This window comes from Camelus bactrianus, chromosome 16 (assembly GCF_048773025.1).
Source record: "Camelus bactrianus isolate YW-2024 breed Bactrian camel chromosome 16, ASM4877302v1, whole genome shotgun sequence".
NCBI classification, from domain to species: Eukaryota; Metazoa; Chordata; class Mammalia; order Artiodactyla; family Camelidae; genus Camelus; species Camelus bactrianus.
In genome coordinates this window covers 1,390,565-1,401,252 of record NC_133554.1, presented here as the reverse complement: position 1 = coordinate 1,401,252, position 10,688 = coordinate 1,390,565, and positions in this window count along the sequence as shown.

Here is a 10,688-nt window from a genome sequence, read left to right as displayed (position 1 = left end):
TGTTGAAAAACCAAATGCCTGTGGGTTTTGAGAGATTGCTTGAGTCCACCAGTCACGGGGGAGTAACGTCACCTTAAGAGGCTTAAGCAACCCGATTCGGGAACACACGACGTCTGCACTCACCCAGGCCTTTCGTCTCCTTCAGCGACGTGCTGTGCTTTCCCAGAGCGCGAGTGTCGCTCTCCCTTGGTTAAGTTTATCCCGAAGCACCGCTCTCTTACGGGGGCTGTTTTAGGTGCGACCGTTCTCTTCATTTCCTCCTGGGCTGACTCGGTGTTATCGCGTGGACACATGACTCGCTTTTGCGTGTTGGTTTTACTCCGTGCAACTCGGGCTGTGTGTGTTTAGTGTCCTGATTCCGTGGGAACACCAGTGAAAGTCGCACTAGGTGCGCGGTCGCTGCGAGACACGGCGACGTGCACGGACCACTCTGATGAGTGACATTTGTAGAAAACCGGGTTTGACAATGTGAGGGGCACCGAAGACTCAGCACAGTGACCTTTAAGAAAAGTTTCATCGGAGTGTAGGTGATTTACAATGTTAGTTTCAGGTGTGCAGCAACGTGATTGGACTGGCATCTCCTGAAACACTTGACCCGTGCGTGGCGCACAGACTGCCGGCCTGGCTACGACGCCTCTGTGGAGTGCCGTGCTCAGCAGGGCACGGACAGGCACGGGGTGTGCAGCGGCAGATGTTGGAGCCTGGGTTTCGGGGAGGTGCGAGCCTGAACGGCGCTGCAGAGAGGTGTCCCTGCGACGCTCCGTGTGCAGTGCGTGGTTGCTCCTTTCTCCAGGGACAGGAGCTCGCCCTGTGTTGCTGCGGCCGTTCAGTGGGTGAGGTCTCTGTGACACGTGGGGACACTTCAGGGGCCGTGGACTCCTGTCTGTGACAGAGGTTGGACGTCAGCGGCGCAGAGCTCAGAGCGTGACTGTTTCAGCGCTGTGATGTCTCTGACACCTCGTGTTCACCGCTGTGGTCGTCTGCTCCTTCCTCGTGACCTGTGTGGACGCGGCTCAGCGGGGCTGGGGACACGACTCCTTCAGGACAAGGTGTGTCTGTGACACCCCGTGACTAGTGACGTGTGCTGTATGTGCCGTCTTCTCGGCAAGGTGGGCTGGAAAGGCGTCACTGCGCCGGGCGCGGGGCGGGTCCCCACGGCCTGTCTCCGCCCGCCACCGTGGCGCCCACCCGCCGGCGCCCGGACTCCCCTGCGCTGACATGAGCGGGGGCGCCGCGTCCGCACGGTGGGTCCCAGCTCCTTTCTTTCATGATACATGTTGAAAACCTAGTTTAGAAGAGCCAGGTGTGTGGTTGATCCAGTCAAGTCTCTGGAAAGTGTGTTTAAGGGCATTGAGCGCGTGTGCTCGTACGTGGGGCACCTGCTGAAGCTAAGTGTCAGCACGAGGTCTGTAACTGAGTCGCCGCAGGCAGACCCACGCCAGCCGCCTGGTTAGCCCCGCGGGTCGTGTGTCCCTGTTCACGCCAACACCTGAGCCTCGGCGCCCCGTCCCGGGCACAGGGGCGGCCCCACCAGTGCGTCGCTGGAGGCAGTCGTGTGGTCACAGAGCCTGCGCTTTCCAGGTCCAGCCCACACCGGCTCTTTCTAAAACAGAGCTTAGCACGTGTCACAAAGGACGACAGCGTGCGCCACACCATGCTAACCACCGTGGGTGCGTCCCGATTCAGGGCGTGCAGTCCGGGACACGCTGTGCTTGGTGCTGGGCGCTGTATGGACTTTTTCTCTGGGGACATGTGAGGAAACTGATTTAAGAGCTAGGCACGCGATTGATCCGGCTTAAGATCCCTCCGTGAAACAGCGTGCTCAGCACCAGGGGACGCGCGCATCCGTTCCTCCACTGTGTGGGTTCAGACGCTGCGTTTAACAGAGCTTGGTGCGTCACTGGCCCAGCCCGGTGGCACTTTTGTGAAACCCGCTATTTCCAAGTACTTTGTGGCTCATGGTCTCCTTCTTTAAGGACACACACTGAGACTCTGTGTCGGACAGAGGTGAGTGACCCCTGACTCTGCGTAGCGGTCTCTGTGGGAGCCGCGTCCACCTGTCCGTGGGAAGCTGGGCTGAAGCTCTGTGCTGGACCCAGCTGGGCGTGTCCTCCGCTCAGCAGAGCGGTGTCTCCGATGGGTGGCTCCGACCAGCGCTGTGTCTCAAGCTCTGGGGCGCACACAGCCCCAGCCCTGATGACATACTTTGAAACACGGTGTTTCCAAGAGCAAGGGGGACACGCTTGATTCAGAAACTGAAGCCTCAGTGGAAATCGTGTTTAGCCCGCGTGGGGTGCTGCCTCCTTTCTTTAGGTTGAAATACTGTGTTTACCGGAGGTGGGGGCTTAACTGATTCAGTCTCCTTGCGTTTCACACGTCCTTCTCCCCTGAGTGAAATGTGCTGAAACTCAGCGGGTGAGAAAGCGTCCTGTTGTCTCGGGGAGACGCTGTGTGTGGGGCGCTGCAGTTCTCAAACCTCGTTCTTCGGGGATACCTGTCTGAGCTCCGTGTCCGACTGATGTGGCTGCCTGTGTCAGCGAGCATGGTGTTAGCACGCCCCGCGGTGTTAGCACACATTATTTGGAAGCGTGAGAATTGCATACTTCATTCTGGGACACGATGAAGCTGTGAGTGTCCATGACCAGTTGTGTGAGTAACCGGGGGTGGTGTCACTCAGGGAACCACCGTGTCAAGATGTGGGTGTGAGTGCAGCGTGTTCCTCTGGCCCCGTGTCAACGCTCTGTGTCTACGGGGCTGGGTGCGGGAGGGGTGGCGCCTAACATTATCTCTATGCATTACTGCGTTTCAGAGCGTGTGGTTCAGACAGCTATATGTAAAAGAATGGAATTAGAACATTCTCTGACACTGTATACACAGATCAAATGGATTAAAGACCTAAATGTAAGACCAGGTACCAAAAAACTCCGAGAGGAAAACACAAGCAGAACACTCTTTGACATAAATCACAGCGATATTTTTTTTGGATCTGTCTCCTAGAGTAATGGAAATAAAAACAAAAATAAACAAGTGGGACCTGATTAAACTTAAAATGATTAAATGACTAAACTTAAAAGCTTTTGCACAGCAAAGGAAACCACAAGCAGAATGCAAACACAACCTATAGACTGGGAGAAGGTATTTGCAAACAATGCAGCTGACAAGGGACTGATTTCCAAAGTATACAAACGGCTCGTACAGCTCAACATAAAAAACAAGCAAAAATGGGCAGCAGACCTAAATAGACATTTCTTCAAGGAAGACGTACAGACGGCCAATAGGCACATGAAAAATGCTCAGTATCACTAATCATCAGACAAATGCAAGTCAACACTACAGTGAGGTGTCACCTCACACCGCTCAGAATGGCCATCATTCAAAAGTCCACAAATGATAAACGCTGGAGAGGCTGTGGAGAAAACAAAACCCTTCTACACTGTTGGTGGGAATGTAAATTGGTGCAGCCACTAGGGAAAACAGTGTGGAGATTCCTTAAAAAACTAAAAATAGACTTACCATATGATCCAGCAATCCCACTCCTGGGCATATATCCAGAAAAGACTAATTTGAAAAGACACCCGCACCCCAATGTTCATAGCAGCACTATTTACAATAGCCAAAACATGGAAGCAATTAATATCCATCAACAGGTGACTAGAAAAAGAAGCTGTGGTATATTTATACAATGGAATACTACTCAGCCATAAAAAAGAATAAAATAATGCCATTTGCAGCAGCATGGATGGACCTGGAGACTGTCATTCTAAGTGAAGTCAGAGAATGACAAATATCATATGATATCACTTGTATGTGGAATCTAAAAAAAAAAAAAAGACACAAATGAACTTATTTACAGAACAGAAACAGACTCACAGACGTAGAAAAGAAACTTATGGGAGGGAAGGGGGTGGAAAGGGATAAACTGGGAGTTCGAGGTTTACAGATCTAACTACTATATACAAAATAGATACACAAGTTTCTACTGTACAGCACAGGGAACTATACTCAATATCTTGTAATAGCCTCTAATGAAACAGAACATGAAAAGGAATGCATGTATGTGCGTGTATGACTGAAACATTATGCTGTCCACCAGAAACTGACACAACATTGTAAACGGACTACACTTCACTTAAAAAGAAAGGAAAAAACCAAACAAACTTATGGTTACCAAACTGCAAGTTTTAATTCACCCCATACCCTTTACGATTTTTTTGGTGAAAAAATTAATATATTGATTGTTATTGTGATAAGATATATGTACTTAAAATTGACCATTTTCAATCTCTCTCAGTGTACAGCTCTGTGGCACTAAGTTCATTTCTACTGTCATGCCACCATCAGCGCCGTCCATCCCTGAACTTCTCGTCCACCCATCTTCCCGGCCCGAGACTCTGTCCCCGCTAAGCAGCAGGTAACTGGCAGAGCCGGCTCCCTGACGCGGGCGTTTCACTGACCAGAGCACAGCAGGATGCAGAGGGTGTGTAGAGAAGCGGTGGGAAGAACCCAGTGCAGACTGGGGTTTGCTGGAGGACCTCAGGAAGCCGAGATCTGCTGGGGACGGGGCGCGATCAGGGAGAAGGGGGCGGTCCTACCATTGGTACTTTTGGGTGGCACAGTGACCTCATTTGGGTCTGTTCTTAGGATTACGAAGCAGACTTGTTTTGTTTCAGTCTATCCTGGTCTCTTGAGTAACCTCAGTAACCTCTGAGGCTGATCGTCTGCGAGAGTTTTTGTGTCCAACGGAACAGAACGGCCTGGCTGCGAGCCTCAGACAGCTCGTGACCACACTGAGACCGAGCTACGAGCATCAGATCAGTTCCAGATGGCAGGGGCGGGTTTTCTCCTCTCTCAGTTCCCCTTTTGGCCAAAGACGATGACATCAGGCCGCGGGACACGAGTTTGTGGTATCCACATTCTCACCCTTGTCCAGATTCTGTTGATTAAGATCAGAAGTGTGTGTGTTAAACACACTCTCTAGTTGACTCAGGTTCATCGCTGTTTCTTTCTGTTGTGGCGTGCGTTGCTGAACCATCGGAGCTGCCAATCGGTGTGCAGTTTAAAGCTCTGGGCAGGACGTGAACGCACAGCAAAGGAAACCACTGACCAAACGAAAAGACAACCAGCTGAATGGGAGAAAACATTTGCAAATGATGCGACCGACAAGGAGTCAATATCCAAAATATATAACAGTTCATGTAACTCATGTAACTCAGTATCAAGAAAACACACGACCCAATTAAAAAAAATGGGCAGAAGACCTAACCAGGCATCTCTCTGAAGAAGGCCTCCAGATGGCCAACAGGCACAGAGAAGATGTTCAACATCACTAATTATTAGAGAAATGCCAATCAGAGTCACAGTGAGGTATCACCTCCCCCCAGTCAGAATGGCTGTCATTAAAAAGAACAGAAATAATAAGTGTTAGAGAGGGTGTGGAGAAAACGGAATCTTCCTACACGGTTGGGGGGCATGTAAATCAGTGCAGCCACTATGAAAAACAGTATGGAAATTCCTTAAAAAACTAAAAATAGACTACTATATGATCCAGCAATCCCAGCCCTGGGTATATATCCAGAAAAAATGAAAACTCCAATTCAAAAAGACACATGCACCCCAGTGTTCACAGCAGCACCATTTACAACAGCCAGGACATGGAGGCAACTCAAGTGTCCATCAACAGACAATTGGCTTAAGAAGCTGTGGTATATCTATACAACGGAATAGTACTCAGCTATAAAAAGAACGAAATATTGCCATTTATAGCAACATGGATGGACCTAAGGATTATGACACTTACTGAAATAAGTCAGGCAAAGAAATACAAATATATGATATCGGTTATGTGTGTAATCTAAAAAAATGATACAAATGAACTTGTTTACAAAACAGAAACTAACTCACAGACATAGAAAACAAACCTCTGGTTACCAAACAGCAGGCAGAGGAAGAGATTTGACAGGTACAGACCACTACACATAGAGCAGATCAGCAACAGGGACCTACTGCACAGCACAGGGGACTGTAGTCAATATCTTAGAATAACCTGTAGTGGAAAATAATCTGAAAAAATACATACATATATATAAAAACCTGAATCACTTGCTGTAAACCTGAAACTAACACAACATTGTGAATCAGCTATACTTCAACTGAAAACAAGCCCTCTGGACAGGACATGAAAACCAGCAGTGAAACAGGCAATTAACACAAGCGAGACGACTCTCAATGCTCCCCGTGGGTCTCGAAGCCACTGGGGCCCAGGATTCAGCTGGGTCTGCTCCAGATGGTCAAGTCCTTTCTCTCCCGGCTCGGCTGCACTGTCCTGTCTGCCCTGTGGTACTTGTGTGGATGTAGCAGGTGTTCGCCTGGCATAACTCCGCCTTCATGGGGTCAGCGCAAATCAAGGCTGCCCCGAGGCTGCGACTGCTTCCGCAGATGCGTGTAGATTAGCTTGCTGGGCCTTCAGAACACACGTGGTCCCCTTTGTGGGCTTTGTGACAGCTAGAGACTAGTTTTTCCACTTTATCAGGTTGTTTTAGTCCCTTCTTGAGAGTTGTAGTTTGTTGAGTATGGAAGAAAAGGGAATCAATTATCCCTTCTAGACGTTTTTAAATTTTTTAAATTTTAATTTAATTTTATATAATATATAATTTATAAAATATAATTATATGTTATTATAATTATAATTATATATAATTATGTATAATCGTATATATTAATATATAATAAATATTAATAATATATAGTTATAACATATAATTGTATATAATTACAATATAATTATATTATAAAATGTAATTTATAAACACAAGCACAATTTTATTATAAAATATAATTATACTGGGGATTGAACCCACAACCTCCTGCATGCTAAGCATATGTTCTACCACTGAGCTATACGCACCCCTTCCCACTTCAGGAAGTTTTTTTTAATGGCTTGTGATCACCCTGTTTCAGAAGCTTCTGGATATTCCTTTTAGGACCTAGGATTGCCAGGAGGCGCGGTTGTTTTCCGTATCCAGACACGGCTGACGACTACACAGGACAAGGTGGAACATGGCAGACAGCCCTAAGCCTGGTGTCTGCATGGAAAGGCACATCCCAGCAGAGCCTCGATTATGTTGGGAGTGTAAACATAATTTATTATAACAGGGATGAGCCGATTAGACTTCTGTTTTTAGATTTATGGTGTCTTGAGGCTTCACCGCTACCAAAATGGTATTTCAGATTGACCTTCTTCTTGGTTCCCCTGAGGTTTTGTCCCCCGGCCATCTGATCTGGAACTTGTAGACTCAACAATGACTGGCCCTCACGCAGGGCTGGGAAGACCTTGTAATACAACCTGGGGCTGACTGCAGTCTTCCTTGAAAGACTGTTGCATTTTGTTGTGCAACACAGCAAAACTACTAGGATCAGTTTGATCCCTTCAAGCCGTTTTGGGGCAGAAAATCCCGCATTCTTTAAAGGAATTAAAGCACATCTTGGACCCAGCAATGTCAAAGTCACAATGCCAAGCATCCAACTAAATAAAAATCAATAGCCGTGACTTAAAAAGGAAGGGAATTCTGAAATGTGCTACAACGTGGATGAACTGCAGAGACATTATGCCCCGTGAAGTAAGCCAGTCATAAAAGGACAAATACCGTGTGATTCCACTCATGTGAGGTTCCCAGAATTGTCAAATTCACAAAGTAGAATGGTGGTGTCCAGGGGCTGGGGAGAGGGGGAAGGGGGTGTTAGTGTTTAATGGGGACGGAATTTCAGCTTTGCAAGATAAAAACATTTAGAGATGGATGGTAGGGATGGCTGCTGAATGTACTTAAGGGCACCAAACTGTACACTTAAATATAATTAAAACGGTAACCTTTATGTTTTACAGAATCTTAGAGTAAGTATTTTACAAACATAATCAGGAGAAAAGTCCATCGGTAGAATAAGATCCGTAAGTGACAGAGATGATGGAATTAATAGAGCAACAGAAACAGCTGTCGTCAATACACCCTATGTGCTCAAGAGTGCAGAGGACCAGGACAGAAACCAGGAGATATTTTTTTAAAAGAAAGTCGAGGTGGCATTAACAGCAGAATAGATATTACAGAGAAAAGGTCAGAACAGAGAAAAAAATGAGAAGGGGAAAAGAAGATCAGGGACTCATGAGACAGTATCACCTGCTCCAGCGTACGTGTTGCTGACATCTCAGAACGAGAGGGAACAGAACAAAATTTGAAGACCAATAGCCTGAAATGTTTCAAATTTGATGGAAACCAATAGATCCCAGAAGCTCAATGAACCCTGAGCACAGGAACCATAAAGAAAACCACAGCAAGGCACACGCCATCAACAATTACTTTAAACGTAAATGGCCTAAATCCTGCAGACCAGAAGCGGATGGTCTCGGGACGGGTGAGAAATCAAAACTCAGACATGCTGTCACATGAAAGCCACTTTACATATAAAGACACAGAGAGTTAAACGTGAATGAACGAGAAAAGATCCTCCAGCGACCGCTGGGGAAAACACCCCAGATGAGATAAGGTGGCCTTCAAAGGACTATCGCTAGGGTGGCAGAGAAAAGTGTCACAGCGCTGCATTCAGAACGGAGACACGGCACCCCTCGTGCGTGCCCCCCACCAGCAGGACCAGCAGGCCCGCGAGATACGGGAAGCAGAAACGGACAGAGCGCGCGGGAGCAGACGGGCGCAGTTTCAGTTCCCCACGTCAGCCTTCCTCTCTCGGTGTTTGATACCCAAGTAGACACAAAATCAGCAGAGAGAGAGACGTGGCAACTCCACCAACCACATCCATCTAATGAACATTTTAAAAAGACTCCAGTTGGCAGCAACAGAATTCTTTACTACTGCTCCTTTCTCTGAGGGCCCCACACAGACGGGTCCTCCGGCAAGGAACCGAGGAACCCGAGTTCTTTCCTGATGCTCCATACGCCCGTCGGGGAGGGCCCATTTATGTGAGTGACAGGCCGCCGTAGCCCGGGCTGCACGGGACTTCGGGGGCCCGACTTGGTCACTCTGCGCCTCCGGTAGAAAAGGACCCGGGAAAGCGCCCCGGCTCAGACGGGTGGTGCGCCGCTCTGGGCCGCGGGAAGGCGGACACTGCTTCAGTCCAGCGCAGAGAACTGGCAAGCGCCCCCGCGGTCTCACGGGCACTCGGCGACAGTGCAGCTCCGAGAGCCCAGCCCTGGACCACCGTGACCGACCCGCTACAATCATACAACTATTGATTTGGGCTGATGCGGAAAATGGCCTGTAGGTGGGTTTGTCCTCGAGACTTAAAACAACCAGAGCCGCGGACCCTGGATCTGAACCACCCGGTGGCTTTGATACTAGGCACCGGCCACGGGGGTCTCTGCGTTTTGTGTCTGGGAAACGTCATTTAGGACCACAGAACAAGTACTGAGACGCCTAAGTTCCCAAGTGAGCGGGAGGCTGCTAGTGCGGTTGGAGGGAACTCAGAACAAACATGCTGGTTCTTACAAGAAAAACTCTCAAAATGTTAGGTTATGGGGCTCTGGAGATAGGCTGTCCGTCAGGCTAAGGTTGGGTAAACTTGGTGAGCAACAGCAAAATTATACTCAAATAGTTCATCAGGAAGAACTTTGTGACCTTCCCCCCAATACCGGTCATCAGACCTCCTGAGAGGTGACCCCCTCCGATACCCGGGGGAAAGGAGCACCCTTATCTCCACGGATGGAGGGACAAGGGGAGGGAGCCGCCCGGACAGGCCTTGCTGGGTCCCTGGTCATGACACGTAGGCATACGTTTCTCGTTCTATCCCGTTTCTCCACGACTTCCATCTTCATCCAACCCGGCATAAAGACACTCAGGTGTAACCACTTCTTCGGGGCTTCCATTCCTTGCGAAGGCTCTCATGTGGCAGACGACTTAACATTAAATAAATCTGTGTGCTTTTGTCCCGGCTTTTGTTACACGGGCCCCAGCTGAGATTTAGAAGAGTCTGCTGAACGGAATTCAACTGAGTGCATTTTAAAGATTGTACTGGCTTTCTTCAATGATTCATGGACGGGGCAGCGTCCCATCCGGCAGAGAGAGGAGCTCGGAGGTGCTTTACGAAGTGAAGGACTTTTCTAGGCAGGATGAAGTTGCTGAGGCCCTCGGGCCGGAGGGCAGACTTGCCAAACGTGCTGGCACTGAAAGCAGAGGTTCTGGCGGCCACTTGTCACCCGCGGGGAGGCTGCCTTCGGTGGTCCTGGAGGTGCCCGTGTCCTTTCTTGGAGGAGCAGAAGGTCCCACGGGCAGGGTTGCCACAGAGTATGTTCCTGACCTGGGTTCTTGGACTCTTTAATCGGTAGAAATTGATGAGAGGCCAGAGCAACCCAGGCGAGGCTTTATGGGGCCTCGTGCAGCAGGAGGGGTGGGGAAACAAGAAACAGGTGTCCTCGCTCCGTCTCCGAGGAGGGTGGGCCGGTCCTTGACGGGGTCTGCACCCTACGCCGTTGGTGAGCCATTCTGACCTGTACTGCAGGCCCCCACCTCTTCGTGTCTTATTGCTCACAGCCGCCCCGCCACGGAGCACGCGTGCGGTTGATTTGGGTCCTTTGGGGTCCGTGTCGCTGGAGGAGGCGTTTGTCCAGGTGCAGGCTCTGCGGCGGCGGGGCCCCGTCCCAGCCTGTCCATGACCACAAAGCAGCAACAAAAGGGGCAGAGTGAAAA